The following is a 19,174-nucleotide window of genomic DNA, read 5'->3' as shown; positions in this document are numbered from 1 at the left end:
ATCACCCACCCTCTCCTCCCTCCCACCCCCCATCAACCCTTAGTTTGTTCTCAGTTCTCAACAGTCTCTTATGCTTTGGCTCTCTCCCACTCTAACCTCTTTTTTTTTTTTTTTCCTTCCCCTCCCCCATGGGTTCCTGTTAAGTTTCTCAGGATCCACATAAGAGTGAAACCATATGGTATCTGTCTTTCTCTGTATGGCTTATTTCACTTAGCATCACACTCTCCAGTTCCATCCACGTTGCTACAAAAGGCCATATTTCATTTTTTTTCATTGCCACGTAGTATTCCATTGTGTATAAAAACCACAATTTCTTTATCCATTCATCAGTTGATGGACATTTAGGCTCTTTCCATAATTTGGCTATTGTTGAGAGTGCTGCTATGAACATTGGGGTACAAGTGCCCCTATGCATCAGTACTCCTGTGTCCCTTGGATAAATTCCTAGCAGTGCTATTGCTGGGTCATAGGGTAGGTCTATTTTTAATTTTCTGAGGAACCTCCACACTGCTTTCCAGAGCGGCTGCACCAATTTGCATTCCCACCAACAGTGCAAGAGGGTTCCCGTTTCTCCACATCCTCTCCAGCATCTATAGTCTCCTGATTTGTTCATTTTGGCCACTCGGACTGGCGTGAGGTGATACCTGAGTGTGGTTTTGATTTGTATTTCCCTGATAAGGAGCGACGCTGAACATCTTTTCATGTGCCTGTTGGCCATCCGGATGTCTTCTTTAGAGAAGTGTCTATTCATGTTTTCTGCCCATTTCTTCACTGGGTTATTTGCTTTTCGGGTGTGGCGTTTGGTGAGCTCTTTATAGATTTTGGATACTAGCCCTTTGTCCGATATGTCATTTGCAAATATCTTTTCCCATTCCGTTGGTTGCCTTTTGGTTTTGTTGGTTGTTTCCTTTGCTGTGCAGAAGCTTTTTATCTTCATAAGGTCCCAGTAATTCACTTTTGCTTTTAATTCCCTTGCCTTTGGGGATGTGTCGAGTAAGAGATTGCTACGGCTGAGGTCAGAGAGGTCTTTTCTTGCTTTCTCCTCTAAGGTTTTGATGGTTTCCTGTCTCACATTCAGGTCCTTGATCCATTTTGAGTTTATTTTTGTGAATGGTGTGAGAAAGTGGTCTAGTTTCAACCTTCTGCATGTTGCTGTCCAGTTCTCCCAGCACCATTTGTTAAAGAGACTGTCTTTTTTCCATTGGATGTTCTTTCCTGCTTTGTCAAAGATGAGTTGGCCATACGTTTGTGGGTCTAGTTCTGGGGTTTCTATTCTATTCCATTGGTCTATGTGTCTGTTTTTGTGCCATTCAATTCCACTTTAAATTTTTTTTAATGTTTATTTATTTTTGAGAGAGAGAGAGAGAGAGAGAGAGAGCACAAGCAGGGGAGGAGCAGAGAGAGAGGGAGACACAGAATCTGAAACAGGATCTAGGCTCTAAACTGTCAGCACAGAGCTCCACGCAGGGCTCAAACTCACAAACCATGAGATCATGACCTGAGCTGAAGCCAGAGTCTCAACCAACTGAACCACCCTGTTCAACTCCACTTTTAAAGAATGCTTGTTCCACCAGACAGCACTAAATTGGGATAACAAAAGCACACGTGCACCTCAGGCATTGTCTTGCTGTATCTGGGACCTGTGTGCCAATTTCCCTTCATGCTTTGGTTTCTTAAAATACTGCTTTCTTCCCACTTTTTAATAAGAGAGAAAGGGTTTGGTAGAATAGTCATTACCACTATTAGGAAACAGGATTTCAAGTTAAAAATAATGAGACCATGAGATGTGGGTGCCTTACCAGTCTGGACAAAATGTTACAGATATGACTATAGAGAACAACTCCACATTGTGTCAAGGGCTGAATCAGCCCTTTCCCCCTAGTGCTCACTTCCAAGATTCTATTATGATGGAAACAGGCTGAGAATGAACTCCAATTGCATCCAAACTTCAAAAGCTATTTCATAACTGCTTTTCATCTGGCTATTTAAAAGTATAACCTCCAGATAAGATTCTCAATCTATCTCCCTTATAGAAATATAAATTATTAATAAGAAAAGAGCAGTTATTCCTATATTCCCCTTATCACATGGATTCATGAAATGATGCTTCTCTTGGATGTTTAAGATACAGGGTGCATGTCATAATTAAAATACACCCCTCCTTTTCTCATTCATGCCAAAAAAAATTAATCCAGACGTCGCTTATTGATGGCTTACAATCAAATGTGCAAATAATATGCTTAGAGAACATTAAAACAGGTCTAATAGGGTGGCAATTCATTTCCTTTTCAATACATATGAAAAGAAACTTTAATAGTGGCTCCCTTTAATGTATTCACCATGAAGAATGAAAGTCCACGCTAATGTAATTTAAAAACCTAGCCCTGCCTGCAAATTTCAGAGGCAGGATTAAAAAAAAAAAAAAGCAAGCTTATGTAGCAGAGAGCTCTGGCAGTGCTTTTCCCGAATATACTGACTAGATCATCAGCTCCAGCTAAACATTTTCTTCTCTTGACAGTAATCCATGCTTCTTCTCCTTTCTGGAATTTAATAGAAATTGTTACTGTGAAACCAATAAGAGTTTGGTTCTTTTGTTTTTGTGTGCTAGTTACCAACCCACTGAGACTGCAGATGGGTTTGTGGGACTCAGTCTTGAAGCCTTAGTTCTTTGCTTCTGTGAGTGACTATTTCGAACCCAGGGGTCTAGTGATGTGTCAGGCAGAGTACTGGACTATCTGAGGTCCTCAATGCAATGGATCCAGCTATACCTCTTTCTCACCTGAACTTGGCTTTCCAGATTTTGTAGCATCCAAAATGCCCCCGGTACTAAGTAACAGAGTCCTCTGTCTTTGGGAGGGAACAAAGGGTTAATATTTTATAGCACAATGAGGACAGGGCAAATCGGCAAAGGACTATTTACTGGGTAAGAAAAAAAAACATAAAATAAATCTTGAAGAAGTCTGCTCTGGAAAAATGTATCTTATAATACCTTATACATTTACCTCTGCGTTTGTTTTTTTTTTTTTTCTTTTCTGGTCAAGTCTTATTGCATTGTGGAACATCAATAGTATAGTACAATGGAATAATGAAGTTTTATTTATTTCAAAAATATTTTCCTGATTTTTACTGTTCATTTTTAAACAATTGTAAGTAAAAAAAATGTTTATATTAAGGTATACAACGTCAAAATGGTGTTTTGATATACCTATACATAGTGAAACAATTACTACAGTCAAGCTAATTAATATATACATCTTATGTACTTTTTTTTTTGGTGGGCTAATGAGCTTTTAAAATGAAAAATGCTAAATTAGGAAATCATCCTACCTTTCATTAAAAAATCATCAAGGTTCAGGCTTCTGCCCTGGTAATTAAAACTTAATAAGAAATATTCAAGATAGTTATAATTCCTTCATTACCTTTGCCAATGAGTCTGTGAGTGGCTATTGATATCCAAAGGTTGGCTTCCACTTAATTATTGTGATCTTTCCATTAATGCCACATTTTTTCATCCCCAGAGCTTGAGCCCTATCACTATTCGTGCATCATTTCCCCTATATGTGAGATGTAGCTCAAGATGATTTACCTTAAGTTCCATTTTACCAAGGGCTTAATTTTAATCATTACCTGCTGCGCAAATAAAATAAGAGAAGCAATGAGGCTCTCATTATTGATAAAAGTTGCATGTGTTTTTGATACAAGTTATGTTCAGCCACTCTCCTTGAAGTTTTCTGTAAATTTTGAATGAGCTAGGTAGCATGAGATGGCACAAAATCACAAAGACTGCATAAAGAAGTAATTAACAGTACACTGATATATTTGAATTGCTGTGTCTTGTTTTAAGTTGTTTGCAGTGGTTTTATCATTGCATTTCTGTTATTATGTGCTCATGTACCTAGGTGCATAACCAGGCAACAGTATTCTTGAAGGCAGTTTCTAGGATGTCTCAGTATTTTAAACTCCTTTCAGTGTCCAAAACCTAGTATGAACTCAAACCCAGTTCTTTTCTAAGAGAAAGTTAAGGTGAATGGGAAGATAAAATGGGTTAAGGTAGACAGGCTAGGACAAAAGATGTCGCAAGAAAAAATGCTCTGGAGTGTTTAAAGGATTAGAAAGGAATTAAACAGGAGGATTTACTGGAACTTCCACTTTTAAACAGTTGTAGATTTCTGAATACACGAAATAGGGCATATAGGGCCACTTACTTTGTAGCTCTGAGTAAATAATGTATTTCAAAGTTAAGTATGCATGTATTTTTTATCTCACTTACTTTCACTGGCTTCCAGATGTACCAATATCTGTAGTAGTGCTGGTAAACATAATAAATGATGTTTACAGGATAAATTGTCCGATGTTAGTTGGTGACAAGAAGGGGAGACTTCCCATTGCATCCAAAAGTGTTGTTGCTTTAAGAAAAAAAAAAAAGAAGAAACAATGTGTCCTACTTGATGATATATAGTTATTCTAACAATAATAAAATCAAAGTTCTTTTGGGGCCAAGCCCACCTTGCATGATGGATGAAGGTGATGCTCTAAAGATATGATTCTTTGTCATTTCTTATTTCGCAAATATTTTATGACACCTGAATTTCATGGCAGGAAGAATTAAGCATCTTGCTTAGACTTCCTGGAACTGGTGACCTGGGAATGAATAAGTCTGTCAGTAAATAAGAATAAAATTAAGGAAAATAAGACCTAGAATTTCATAGTCTCTAAAACTGTAGTATTAACTAAAGTTTCTTGCAAAGGATGGAATTAAATCTCCTTGATGATGCACAGGATGATGAGAGAGTTCTGCTGCCTTTGTGGTTCTTTCTAATTGTCTCTGATAACCCTGAGGCAGGCAATTAGTACAGAGAATTGGAGAACATGAAATGCCCCATTAAGTACTAATAAAGTATGGAGATTTGGTTATAGAACACACAGGGTAAGTGGGGGACCTCTTGTCCGTTTTCTCACCTTTTGCCTTGAGCACATCGTTGCATTGCTGCACTGCTGAGGCACGCCAAAACTCCTTACCTGGATTTCAATCTTTGTAAGTAGCTAAGGAAAAGAGTAGGGTAAGAGGAGAAAGGATGTTGTAATTATGGCACAAGAAATTATTTCCATCTTCACCACCATCATCTCTCAAATAGCCATGAAGACTGAGCCAAAAACCCCTTATAGCTAAGTGGCCACTAGTTTCTGGCAGTTCTATGCCTGGCCACAACTGCTGTCTCTGATCCCTGCTCCATACCGAGTTGGTCAATATTCAAAATTTAATGAGACTTAATGATGTGCCAGGAGTTGTTTTGTGTCTTGACATTAGAGGAGGAAAAAAAAAAAAAAAAAAACAGGTTAGTGATTAAGAGCTCCAGATTCAGGCAACTTCTTAGCACTTTGAATACGAGAAAGTTGAATACGAGAAAATTAACATACTTTCTGTACTTTAGACTTCTTATTTAAAAATGTAAGAATAGTATGTAAATTAGCACAATGCAGGGAGAATTAAATAATGAACATGAAGCATTTATAAAAGTGTTACCAGTGTTTACATATTGTCAAATGTTGTATTATTGTTTACCAAGTGTTACCTCTATGTTAAGCACTATAGAAAGTGCTGGGATATAAAAATTTGTGTATCTGGTCTTTATGTGCTTACCTGGGATAGAATCCAGGATAAAAATGCTTCTCTATAGAATGATTTTTTTTTCTGCTGGGTTGTACCTATAGGACCTTCCCATGGTTACAAGCATCTAAGTCCTAAAAGGCGTTTCTGGTGATATCATTATGGGGTGTCTTGAGCCTACAGATCCTCCTGGCTAACCAGGGGCCTTCAGTATGTCTGTCTTCAGGCACAGTTTTACCTACTAAGGGAATAAAGGGCTCTCCCACTGACCAGCAGCACCATTGACCAGACAATGAGAGGACTCCCATACTAGTGGTGAGATTCCCTCCCTGTAAGATGTGGTATCTGATTTCAGGCAGCTTAAAGTAGGGCCAGTAGACATAAATCAGCACAATGAAGAAAGAGGGAAAAGCTACATGAGACGTGTGTGATACGAAATTATTCAGTGTCCCCTCAATTTAAGTGTGAATTAGTGTTCAAGGATAGGGTTTTAAAATCCATCTGTTTTCTTAGAAACATGCTCTGCCTTTTATGAGCTATTTGAATTAGGTGATTTACTGCTCTAAACCTCAGCTTCCTGGTCAGTGCAGTGAAGGTGATCATAGCACCTCTACTTAAGGTTATTGTGTGACGATGTGTAGCCTCTAGTATCTAGTACAGTGCCTGACATATAATAGTCTTTCAATAAATTAAAGCAGTTGGAACAACACAAGGTGAATAGGTTAGGGACTTTCGAGTGTTTATTTTTCCCCTGTACAAAGGGGAGGTTGAATTTATTAAATATAATTTTTAGATACTTGGAGGATGATTCTCATTAAGTATCCAGCTTGAGTAAGGGCTTGCCATTTTGCACATTTCATGAAGCATCTACTTCTGTTAGGGATCACCAGGCTTTTATAACCGAAATCCGTTTTCTATCTTTTCTTTCCCTCATTTTGATTCTCAATAGAAACAAATTCTAAAGATAAGGACTTTTAGGTTTTCAATTACTTTAACTGTTTCTGTCATTCAAAGAGCCATCTTAAAATAAATGAAATAAACATTAATAAAATTATAGATAGACAGGTGACAGCTAGATAGATGCAACTGTGTAATGAGAGGCTATTAAATTCCCCCCATGTTTTTACACCATCTTCATCTACATGATAAAATAGCGAGGGACTAAAATGGAAGAAGTAAAACAGAGAAAAATTGTACCAAAATTGAATTGACCTCAGGATGGCATAATACTGCACTTATTCAAAAGAAAGCCCTGTTTATGTTGTTTATAAAAAATTATTAAAAAAAGAAGATAAAATTAAAAATATATATATATATTGTGTTCCTCCACAGAAAATCTCTTCTGGTTAATCAACTGTTAAATTCCCTCAAGCCTTATGAAGTTACTATTTTATGATAAAGAAGCCAGGGGTACACCAGGCTAATTATGTTGTTGGTTTCAGTCCAACAGTGACTTATTCTTGCAAGTTATTAGTGAGTTTATTGAACTTCTAAATCAAAAGTTTATTAAAATAAACTGTGTTTTTCCTTGGTTTTGTGAAGCATCAGGGTTACAGATGAGGGTACATAAGGCTACAAAACCTTAAATGAAAGATTATAAGCGTGGGTTTCTAAAGTAAAGCTAGATTTAAAATTAGCAAAGATTGGGGCACCTGGGTGGCTCTGTTGGTTAAGCATCGACTTTGGCTCAGGTCGTGATCTTACAGTTTGTGGGTTCCAGCCCCGCATTGGGCTCTGTGCTGACAGCTCAGAACCTGGAGCCTGCTTCGGATTCCGTGTCTCCCTCTCTCTCTGCCTCTGCTTGTGCTCTATCTCTCTCTCAAGAATAAATAAACATAAAAAAAAAAATAAAATTGGCAAAGATGTAGCTTCATACTCGGACTTCTCAGCAAAATAATGCACTTCCTATGGAAAGGTCCCATTTTGATAAGAAATGTTGCCTTGATGGGGCGCCTGGGTGGCGCAGTCGGTTAAGCGTCCGACTTCAGCCAGGTCACGATCTCGCGGTCCGGGAGTTCGAGCCCCGCGTCAGGCTCTGGGCTGATGGCTCGGAGCCTGGAGCCTGTTTCCGATTCTGTGTCTCCCTCTCTCTCTGCCCCTCCCCCGTTCATGCTCTGTCTCTCTCTATCCCAAAAATAAATAAACGTTGAAAAAAAAATTAAAAAAAAAAAAGAAATGTTGCCTTGAATTAAGATGAAAATATGGAGACTGTAGGGAAATCATCTGCTATCAAATGGCCTAGGGAGAGACGGCTTTCTTTTCCTAGTCCTGGCTCCTAAATGGCAGGTAGTTCTAGTATCATTAGCTTGGGAACTATTCTCTTAATTCTCATTGGATTCCCATTTAAAGCTCGTCTTTATATCATATGAAATTCCTCACTGGTGATGAGAACCCACCAGTAGAATCTGAATCGATGAAAATTATCTGTAATATACATGTGTCATTTCCTCACTCGGAATGACTACCTTTCCCACTAACCAATGCCTATTGTCATTTTAAAATTAAGCTCTATTGCTTACCCTCTGTGAATTTTTTTCGTGTCTATTCTCATTCCCAGTGAATTCATATGGTAGACTCTGTTCCACCAAATTGAGTCCTTGATTTTGTGCTACCTATAGTTCTTGCTTGGAATGTCATGGGTAACAATTTGTCCTCCCACACGAACTGAACATTATTCAATAGCAGAGGCAGTGATGTCACATGACGAGTAAAATTGGCTTCAATTAAAATATCAGGCATCTTTGGAACTTTCTGAGAACACTCTATTTTCTATAAATGGCATCTGAAATAAGTATTGTGACCTAATCTACGGGCCATGGTCACAGGAGGTCGAAATATTTGCAACTAAACGTAAGGTATTTGCTTCATTGGTGTCCCTACAGAGTAGCCAGTTAGCTAGCCTTAGATTTAAAATGACGAAGAGAGGAGCTACATAAGGAAACAACAATAAAGACAACAAAGTACTTGATGATTAGGCAGCAGGGGTTTAAGTGTGCTGGAAAGTGGAGCAGGGGGAGCAGGGGGAGGGGAGAACAGGTGAGAATCACATCTGGGTGAAAACCGTATATGCCTCCCAATCAATGACAAAGACTGTCGAACATTGACTTCCAAGAAGGGTGCAGAGGTTCCTGGGAGAGAAGCTTTTTTGTTGTTGTTCTTGTTGTTGGGAGAGGAGGGATAATTCTATTTACAGCATGGAGTCCCATCATTCGGTTGTGTTCCTGTCCACACAGTTCATGTCAAAACTGAATGTGAAACAAAGGTTTTCAAGTTGAAAACAACAACAAGTAATGCAAACGGAATAAAACAGATATCTCTGGAACACTTTTGGGCATCAGCAGAATTTCTTGAGTGCCACCATCATGGAATATGAGCCACGAGGGAAGAGGAAATATTTCCCTTCCCGTAGTAACACACCCTACAGCTGTTGCAGAAACAGAAGACCAGGGTGTTCTTAGAGGAAACAGCAGCACCTGGTGGGCAAGTGATTACTCATCAGGGTATTATAGTCACTTAGGGATTTTATGGAGACCTAGCAGTGGGAGCCAGCGGAAAACTGGCTTTTTTGTGAGCACATTATTCATCAATGTGGGGATCCCAGAGATGTTTCGCTGGGGTAAGGACTTTACAGAGGATCAGAAATCAGAGTCTATGAAAGTTGCTTTACTATTATTACTGTAACCTCACACGCACCACAGTATGTTAAAGCTTAAATCATCTTCGATTTCAGGCCAATCGTTTAAACTTTAGAAAAAGAAACAGGGTAAAGAATACAAAACTCTTCTCAGAAGAATAGTTATTTATAACTTTTGAGTATAAAGTAAGAACTAGATCGACTCAGGCTCTTATTATAGAAATTAACAATTCTTACAGATACACCAGAAATCATTCCAAGAGGATAGTAATTTTGCCTTGGACAATTATTTTAAACATTGATATTACTCAGACAATAATTATGGGGTGTGTGATAAATACGGTGGGACTTTTGTTTTTGTAAGGAAAGCGTCTTTTGGACAAGGAAAGAGAGTGAAACTAAGACATGTAATCATTCCATGGAAAATATTCTTGCTTCTTACGTGTGAAATTTCAGATACAGAAGTATTTAATTTTCCCATTAAACCCAGAGATTGGGTTCTGAAGATTTTTAGAAGGAACAAATTCTAGAATTTATTCAGAACAATAACTGAAAAGGATGTGAATGAACTATCACTGATGCTTCTAAGAAGTGTGCACGGTTTTTCCCTTTTTAAAGGAAACCGTGCACGATTTTTCTCTTACCTGTGGCAGAGAACACAGTTGCAAGATCTATAAGCCTGCTCCCATAACCACATTTTCACCATCATTGGTATCATGAACATTTAACTCAGTACTTAGTATTTGCCAAGCACTGTGTCGAATGATCTACTTATTCATTTATTTGATTCTCTAAACAACCCAATGAATTCAGTAGCCTTAATCCCAGTTTTCAGAAGAGAACGTTCAAATAAATAACATGTACAAGTTCATAGATGTGAGAAGTGGCAAAGCTAGGTTCTGAACTCAGGTATTCTGACCACAGAACCTGTCTTATTGATGAGTGCTTTATCCTGCCTCCCAACAGCTCCTGGTTATTTAAATCCAAGTATTATTTATGTCTATCTTGGAGGAATAATGGAATTCATCTTTCTTGGTTTATATTTGTCTAGATAAGGGATCCTGCTCTTGCCCCTCAAGGAGAGTCATAGCTAAGCTGTTCACAAACTTGCTTCAAGTGAAAACAAACAAACAAACAAACAGTGGTCAACCAAAACGGTTTCTCTGCATTTCTGAAATGACCAGTTACTTCCATATAACTGCAAAGCTACGATGCCTCCGCTGGGTCGGGGGATATTAACCCCCTTTGATGTCAGAGTGAGTAGCGGTGTCCCATGTGTTTAAAATGGTCTTTTCTATCCTGTTAGTATTTACAAATTTGAACGACAGTCTCCTGTCTTCCTCAGTGCTGTCATAATCTCCCCACCCTCACATCCCCAGCTATCATCATTTTTGAGAATCTAGCAACTATGTAAGTTTGATTAACTGAACTCACAATTTCTACCTCAGGAAGAACTTACTTACTTTGTTTGTTTTGTCACAATCTCAAACTCAGTTTACCATTATGCAACTTCCTTCCCTCTCTGTCTCCCTGCCTCTCTACATTCTTCTTTCTATCCTTTCTTATTCCCTTCCTTCAAAAGGCAAAGTGTGTGCCTAGAACTGGTAGAAACTGGAGTTTTGATGAAGAAAAATCTGTATTCTTTGCATTTGACAATGTAATAGGATGGAATCAACACAGACATCCATTACTGTAAATGCAGCAAAGACATTGTATAATGGGAACTCAGAAGGAGTAAACGCAGTGGTAGCTTGGTAAACCAGATCTCTGAGGGGAAAAAACAATGTGTAGCGTTTACCAATTTCCAAGTTGTGAATATTTTAACCCTAAAGTCCTCAAACTATCAAAATCACATCACTGATGGTGAAGTTGGAAAGAGATATAAATGTTTTGTTCTCATAAGCCTGTAGAAGTCACTTCTATCATGCTTTTAGCTGTAGCTGGTTAAACAGCTATGAGCCTTAGAGAGAGCTGTCACATTGGAGTTGAGATTTGATTTGTTTCTCATGTCTCCTAAACTCTTAACTCCTTGATCTGTGTCTTTACATCCTTTTATCCCCACATCACTCCTGTTTATTATAAATACATGTTAATTTCACTAGTTTAATATAGATACATATCTATGACTAGGCTGAACTAGGAAACCTAAGGATAGATACATATGTATAGAGATATGGATATAAATATAGATATATATTCCCAAGAGAAAATATTTACAGGCATCCCTAAACTACTGTATTGGTGCATGAAATGATAAAACTTGTTTGATATCCACTCATGAGTTCCATATTAATTCACTTTCTTTGGTCTCTCATTACCATTCTGCATCCCCTCCTTCCTCCCTTCTTAACTACTTGTTTCTTTAATATGTATTTTTTAGTCTGAGAGAGAGAGAGAGAGAGAGAGAGAGAGAGAGAGAGAGAATGAGAGAGAGGCAGAGAGAAAGAGAGAGAGAATCTCAAGCAGGCTCCACACTCAGCACAGAGCCCAAACCCTGGTATCATGACCTGAGCCAAAATCAAATCGGTGGCTAAACGACTGAGCCACCTGGCACCCCAACTCCCTGTTTCTTTATAATTACTGCTGCAAATATGTACCATGACTCTGCAGCCACCGGTTCCATCTCTGAGCCCTTTATTCTCACAAAACAACTCCCATTCCTTCTCTTCTGGGCTCAGGTTCAAACAACACAAAGCTCTCCTTTTTTGGAAGGGGCCACAAAATGCCACTTCTGCATCTTTAACACCCTGGTGAACTTTTTCCATGTGTGCTCCTAGTCTCGTTTATTTCTGACTTCTCTGAAACTTTGTTCCAGGATTTGTCAATATTCTCTCTCTTATATCATCAAAACTCCTGTTTTTTTTGTTGTTGTTGTTGTTTTTGTTTTTATTAGTTATTTCCCCCACCTATAAACAAGCTTGGCTTTTTTCTCCTGTGAGAGATTTTCTCTGATTGGATACATCCTCAAGCAATACTTTTAGCTTGTTTCTTTCCTACAGTGTATACTTTTCAGGAGAGTTTCATAGACTATTTCCCTCTCTTTCTCCTTTTAACATTAATCCCTTACTTTCTCACCAGGCTTTATCTGCACTCCTCTGTGATCTACTGATTTCTTGAAGGGCCCAAGGTGCGGCCGAAGGAGGCACTCCCGAGACTTTTCCGCCAGGATGAGTGTTGATTGGCTCTTTGCAGCTCCTTTCCTTGACAAGTGCTCTCCACTGCCATTTTGCCCTCCTACTTCTCTGACTGCATTTCTGTTTTGTTCTGTGGCTTCCTTTCCCATCCCCACTCCATAAACATTTCCTCCTTTAGCTCCTCTTTGTGGCAATTGTATTTACTCTATAATTCTAAGACAGAAGCTCTACAGACTTTTTAATGTTTGACATTAGACATTTAACCGAAGGCATTCTAGTGGGTGTGAGGTAGAAATCATGCGTCTCCACTGATGACTAATGATGTTGAATACTTTTTCATGCACGTCTTAATGCCAGTTTTATTTAAGAATATGTAAATATGCCTCTTTGAATTGTCTTTTCAAGTCTTTTGGCCATCTCATATTGTATACTTTGTATTTCTTTACTGATGTGGAGGAGTGCTTTTCTACCTTCTGGATGACAGCCTTTTGACAGATGTAGGTCTTTCTTTTCAGTGCCTTGCCTACTCCTTTTCAATGGGGTCTCTTGAGAACGTTGATGTTTTCATGTTGATGCAGTCTAATTTATTTTAACTTATGGCAGTTCTATTTTATCCAGATAAGTAAAGATATTCTCTTGCAGGATTGTAAAGTTAGTTTCCTGTGGTACTCCCTGGGCGTTCGGAAATGCAGGATTTATATTCATGTCTATAATGTGTCCCCTATTAATTTTTGAGTGTAATGTCAGGTCGTGGCTGAGGTTTCTTTTTCATCCCTAGGAATATTGAATTCTTCTGGCACCGTAAGTTGAAAACTATTTTCCCCTTTGAATTGTTGTGGAGGAGGTCATCTGTAGATGTGACCTCTGGGTGACCTGAAAGCTGGCCCCGGGCAGTCAGAGGCTCCTCGCCAGCCCCCTCACCTGTCTTTGGAACTTTTGCTCTGCCCATTGTTCCCACGTGGGAGCTGTTTACAAGGATGCAGCCTTAAGAGAGTGAGGTATTGTGGGGACAGCTGGAAGGGAGGCACAGCTGACCCCAGTTAAGGTCTATTTATGAAGTTGTAAGATTCTGGAGAGCATACAGGGAGATCTACTCATCTTACTGCCAAGTGAAACCCGGTGAGTAAGTTCCCTGTTTTTTTCTAAATTTTTTTTCTTTTTATGTTTTCTTTTATTTTTGAGAGACAGAGACAGCATGAGTGGGCGAGGGGCAGAGAGAGGGAGACACAGAATTCGAAGCAGGCTCCGGGCTCCGAGCTGTCACCACAGAGCCCGACTCGGGGCTGCAACCCACAAACCGTGAGATCGCGACCTGAGCCAGAGTTGGACGCCCAACCGACTGGGCCACCCAGGAGCCCCAAGTTCCCTTGTTTTTTAAGGCTGTCACCTACCAATGTGAAGTGGCCAGCCTTGTTTTCAGTGGCTCCTTACCCTCCAGGTATGGGTTGGGGCAGGGGGCGGGGCCAGTTTGTGAACCGACAGCTGTTTGGCATCTTTTAAAAAGCAGACCTCGGTGCGATCATTCCTTGGGTTCCCCTGGTCTATTTTTCTGTCCTTACTAACAAATTATTTTGTTCATGGTGGCATTACATGAATCTTGAAATTAGATCGTGTAAATCCCCCGATTTTGTCCTTCTTTTTCAAGGTTAATTTGGGAGTTCTAGGTTCTTTCATTTTCCATATATATTTTATAATAAATTTGTCAATATTGATGGGAAAAAAAGCCTGCTGGGATTTGAATGAGATTAAATTTAATCTTGAGATCAAATAGCAGAGAATTGTCATCTTAACAATATGGAATCTTTCATTGCATTAATAGGGATTATCTTTACGTGTATTCCTACCTGCTTTAGTTTCTTCCACCAGTGTTTCATCTTTTCTCCAGTGTAGAATTCCTGCACATCTTTTATTATATTCAAGTATTTTATGTTGTCTAAGTAATGACAAATCATGTATTTCAATTTAATATCCCAATTATTATTGCTAGTCTACAGAGATAAATTTATACTGATTAATTACTTTATTTCTTGTGACTTTTGTAAATGCACTTATTAAGTTGTGGAATTTTTTTGGACCTTCCTTAAGGTTTTTCACATAAATAGCTACTGCCTGAAAAATATATTTTACTTGTTTCTTTCCTGTTTTTTAAACTTTTTTGTTATACATAAACATGTTTATGTAATGTTTAAAAGACATGATGAAAGTGAACATCCTTGCTGTGTTCCCAATCAGAAGAAAACTTCTAATATTTTATCATTAAATATTATGTTGGCTGTAGGTCATACATATGGGTGCTTTATGAGATTGAGCAAGTTTCTTTTTATTCTGGCTTGCTGAGGTTTCTTTTTTTTATCATAAATGTGTGTTGACGTTTTCAAATGCTTTTTCTGCATCTACTGAGCTGGTATTTTTATATACACTTTATTCTGCTAATGCAGTAAGCTATATTTATCTAATTACAAATATTAACTTTGCATTCCTGGTATAAAATTTTTTCAGTTTTGTATAATGTTCATTTGATATGTTACTATTTTGTTGAGAATTCTGCATTTAAATTCATGATGAATATTGGCTTGTAATTTTATTTTCTTATAATGTTGTCTGGTTTTGGCATCAAAGTTATTCTATTATCTGGCCTCATAAAAATGAGTTGGAAATGGTTCTTACTCTTCTATATTTTTGGAATAATTTATTTAGAATTGGTGTTATTTCTTCTATAAATATTTAATGCCAAATTCTGGTGAAGCTATCTGGGCTGGGCTGGTAATTTTAATTGTGGGGCACTCTTTGAATACAAATGTGGTTTATTTAATAAGTATTAAGCTACTCAGATTGTGTATTTGTGTGTCAGTTTCAAAATTAAACCTTAGAGAATATAACTGAATTTTCTAAAACTTTACAGTTAAGAAAACACAACTTCATTTCAAGACCAAAAAAAAAAAAATGGCATTTTGAAAATGACAATATTATGATGTATTTATCTAGAAAGCCTTTATTATGCCAAATAGAGGTGGACACAGATAATGCCGTATTTCCCAAGGGAAGAGGAAATATATAAAATGTAAAACTCCCCAGAGTTCCCACAAGTAATCAGTCACTGACATGATGCCTCCTTTGGACAGACCTCGATATAAATGTCAAGAAGCATCCAGCCTGCCTGGTGAGACTTTAGCTGAGCCTGACAAATAACACCAGGCTAATGTACAAGTAAGCATGTCCATATGGTTGAGATGCAACTGAGGAATGGAAAGAAAAACTTGATGCACCTGCTGCTATTTCAAAAAACAAAATCATTTTACCAAATCATTACACCCTAGCTGTGGCCTTTACCTCCTTTAACATAAAGCCGCTCTCCAGCTACTATATATATCTGACAGCATCTAAATGTTTTTTAATCTTATTTATTCTTTTAAAAAGTCAGATATAATTCATATATGATCATTGGAAATAGTTTGGAGAACACAAAAAAGGAGACAACAAACAAATGAAAGCCCTCAAAATCTTACTTTCACAGTTAATGCCAGAATATTTACTTAATAAAAGTATATGTTTATAATTAATAAATAGTATCATACTACATTCATATTATATATTTTTATTAGTATGATATAATTTTCCCATTCAAGGTAGACATTTTTGATTTTTTTTTTTTTTTGAGAGAGAACGAACATGATGGGGTGGGGGGCAGAGGGAGAGGGCAAGAGAGAATCTTAAGCAGGCTCCATGCCTAAAATGGAGCCCCATGTGGGGCTCTATCTCACCACCCTGAGATCATCACCTGAGCCAGAATTGAGAGTCAGATGCTCAACCAACTGAGCCACCTAGGCACACCAGAATTTCTTAATAACATAATATTATGACATCTTATAGCTACACTAGAATTTTGTGTAAATTTATATATTTGTGTAAATCTATATATTTTCTTTGCAGAAAATCTATATAATTCTTTGCTAGATTTTCTTATTATTTTGATAGATTACTATAAAATTAAATAATAGGTCAAATGGTATAGTTTCTTAAGGCTGTTGGTAGAATATGCCTGGTTTGTTTCCTACAGAGCAATGGGAATATTTAAATTCACAGTACAGATAAATGGAAGTACCATTTACTTGCACACTTGTAAGTGATCAATTTGTAAAAAACCTTTGAACTCTTGCTGGATAAATCTACCACTATTTTAACTCTTTAAATATTCATAAAATTAAACATTTTTAGTATATTTTATTTATATGTACTTTTTTGTTAATCACATTATTCCCTTTTCCTACTTACCTATTGACATTTTAGTAAATAATACTTGTTGATATGTAAGCTCTTTAGAGAATAATCAATTTTTTTCTATAATATTTTAGTAAATATTCTTCTTGGTTTTAATTGCCATTTAATTTAGTTTATGTGTTTTGATATTAGAATAATTATGTCAGCATTTAAATTTTTCAATTTCTTTCTTCTGGTTTACTTAATTGCATGTATTTTTAGAAAATTCCTGATAGTTATGAAAGTAATGTATCGATATGTTGGTGAGAGTTTTACGGGTTTTTTTTAATGTTTAAAATTCAGTCCATCTGGTATTTATTTTGGTCTACTAAGCCTTACTATAAAGGAATTTATCTTTTCATTCCCATTATTAAGTTCAAGACTTAGTAGCTAATACAGCAGAACTTAATAGGTAATGAAGTTGATCAGTGTATTTGTTTTCACTCTTTCTTTAAAAATATTAGTCGTGTTTCTCCTATATCTTAGAAGGGCACTCATTTCCAGTTCTCAGTACATGAAAATTAGTGATTGCATATTTCTGTAGTACAAGATAAAGAAAGTACATTTCTACAGGGTAGGCTGGAGAACAAACATAGAAGAGAGAAAGAGAGAAGAGTATTTGAGCTAATGAGGGAACAATAGAAAGTTTATTTTCAGAAGTGATCTTGGAGCTGCTGTTCAGAGCTTTGCCCAAAGTACTATACTGTAACTATATATGAGTACTATATATGATTTGAATCTCATCAATATGAAACTGTCAGCAAATCAAGAATGCGGAAGGCTTTTTAGAACAATGACCTGGAGTTATCAAAGTATTCGATATTACAAGCAATGTAGGATGCTCATGATCTAGTTGAGACTGCAAAGACTAGAAGGATATAACTGGCAAATTAAGCATGTGAATTTTTACTGGATCTTGAATTTAAAAAAAACTGGGGCGCCCAGGTGGCTCAGTCAGTTAAGTGTCTGACTCTTGATCTTGATTTGGGTCGTGATCTCACAGTTTCGTGAGTTTGGGCCCCACATCAGGCTCTGCGCTGGCAGGGCGGAGCCTGCTTAGGATTCCCTCTCTCTTCTCTCTCTGCCTCTCTCTCACTTGCACTATGTCTCTCTCTCAAAAAAAAAAAATTACAAAATTTAAAAAATAAGAAATAAAAAATAAGGTTTTTCAGACAACTGGAAATGGAAAATTGATGGAATATCATAGGATAGAGTTGAATTAACGTTGATCTTTTCATGTATGGTAGTTGTGTTGTGGTCTTGTGGGAGAATATCCTTGACATCAAGAGATAGAGTCTGCAGTATTCTGCTTGAGATGCACATTTGGAGGTGTTGCTATGGATGCACCCTATTGTTGAATGGTTTAGTATATGGGCCCTGTGTACAGGGAGAGAATGGAGCAGTCAGTTAGTATGAGCATGCGAATTGTAATTATTCTGTAACCTTTTTCATCGGTTTAAAAAGTTTCTGAACACATGCATACATACACATATAAGGATAATAGCACCAAACTGTTATCACAGGCATGTCATGAGCAAGAATTGTGCTGATTCATGGAAATAGCTTACTAATATTTAATACATGTTTGTAAATGTTAACAAAGAACCTTCATACAAGAATATTGAGAATAGATTTTCTAATGGATGATGTTGATGACGGTGGTGGTGGCGGCGGTGGTGTTGGTTGAGTTCAAACCTCCATCCGATGCCCATATCTTTCTAAAGCAATTCTGGTATATGGTTTCCTCACTTACGTTTGAATGTCTCCAGTAAGAGTACCTCATTATTATTTAATTGCTATCCTTGCAAAAACCCATTCTTCATGCCGTTTTAAATGCCTTCTCTTTCATGAGGTATTAAAAGCATTCTTCTCAATCGAGATTATATTTTTCTTTTGAATTCTGCAAACTAACTTATTGCTTATATTATTGATCTGGGCATTTAGATGTGCCCTGCTCCCCTGCCTCTGACTACTGTATAATAGTTCGCAGCATTCAGTTCAGTACCCATTTGTAGTATGAATGCAAATACAGTTTTAGAGCATAAAGAAAAATGCAGCTTAAGAAGAACAATCGATACTATGTCAGGTGTTGCTCTTTAAGATTCTGCCCCATTGTGAAAGTAGAGTTTTCCTAAAAAGTCTGAAATCTAAAGTGAGAAAAAATCATATGACTTTAAAGATCCCTCTGATTGCACTCTACAACCCAGAGTACGAAGAAGGACTGAATATTTCTATGTACTTTGAATTCTAATATTCCTTGCCTACTTCCTAAGTGCACAGATATTTTCTATAATAAAAATTGGCCCCAGAATAGGATTAATGTAGATGAGATTCCCTCAAACACAATACCAACTATGATCCATTCAATTTAAGTTTCTACTTCCATGGGATTTTCAAGGAAAGAAATTTAATTTTTTCTGAAGACAAATGTATTAATATTTAATAAAAACAAAGTCAGATGACAGTGTTATTAAAAAATAAGAAATGTACATAACATCTTCCTATATTTGAATAAGACAACTGAATTGAGCAGCATTAACT

The 19,174-nt window shown here is 37.3% G+C and overlaps 1 long non-coding RNA gene across 1 annotated transcript in view; it reads left to right on the top strand.

The window, feature by feature from the left end:
- The window catches only part of LOC121037208 (uncharacterized), a 186,369-nt gene that overhangs the window by 142,840 nt on the left and 24,355 nt on the right, over positions 1 to 19,174 (top strand). The gene's annotated exons all lie outside the window — the stretch shown is intronic.

This window comes from Herpailurus yagouaroundi, unplaced genomic scaffold, assembly GCF_014898765.1.
Source record: "Herpailurus yagouaroundi ecotype Mexico unplaced genomic scaffold, PumYag 163, whole genome shotgun sequence".
Classification (NCBI taxonomy): domain Eukaryota; kingdom Metazoa; phylum Chordata; class Mammalia; order Carnivora; family Felidae; genus Herpailurus; species Herpailurus yagouaroundi.
This window is presented reverse-complemented; position numbering and strand designations above follow the sequence as displayed.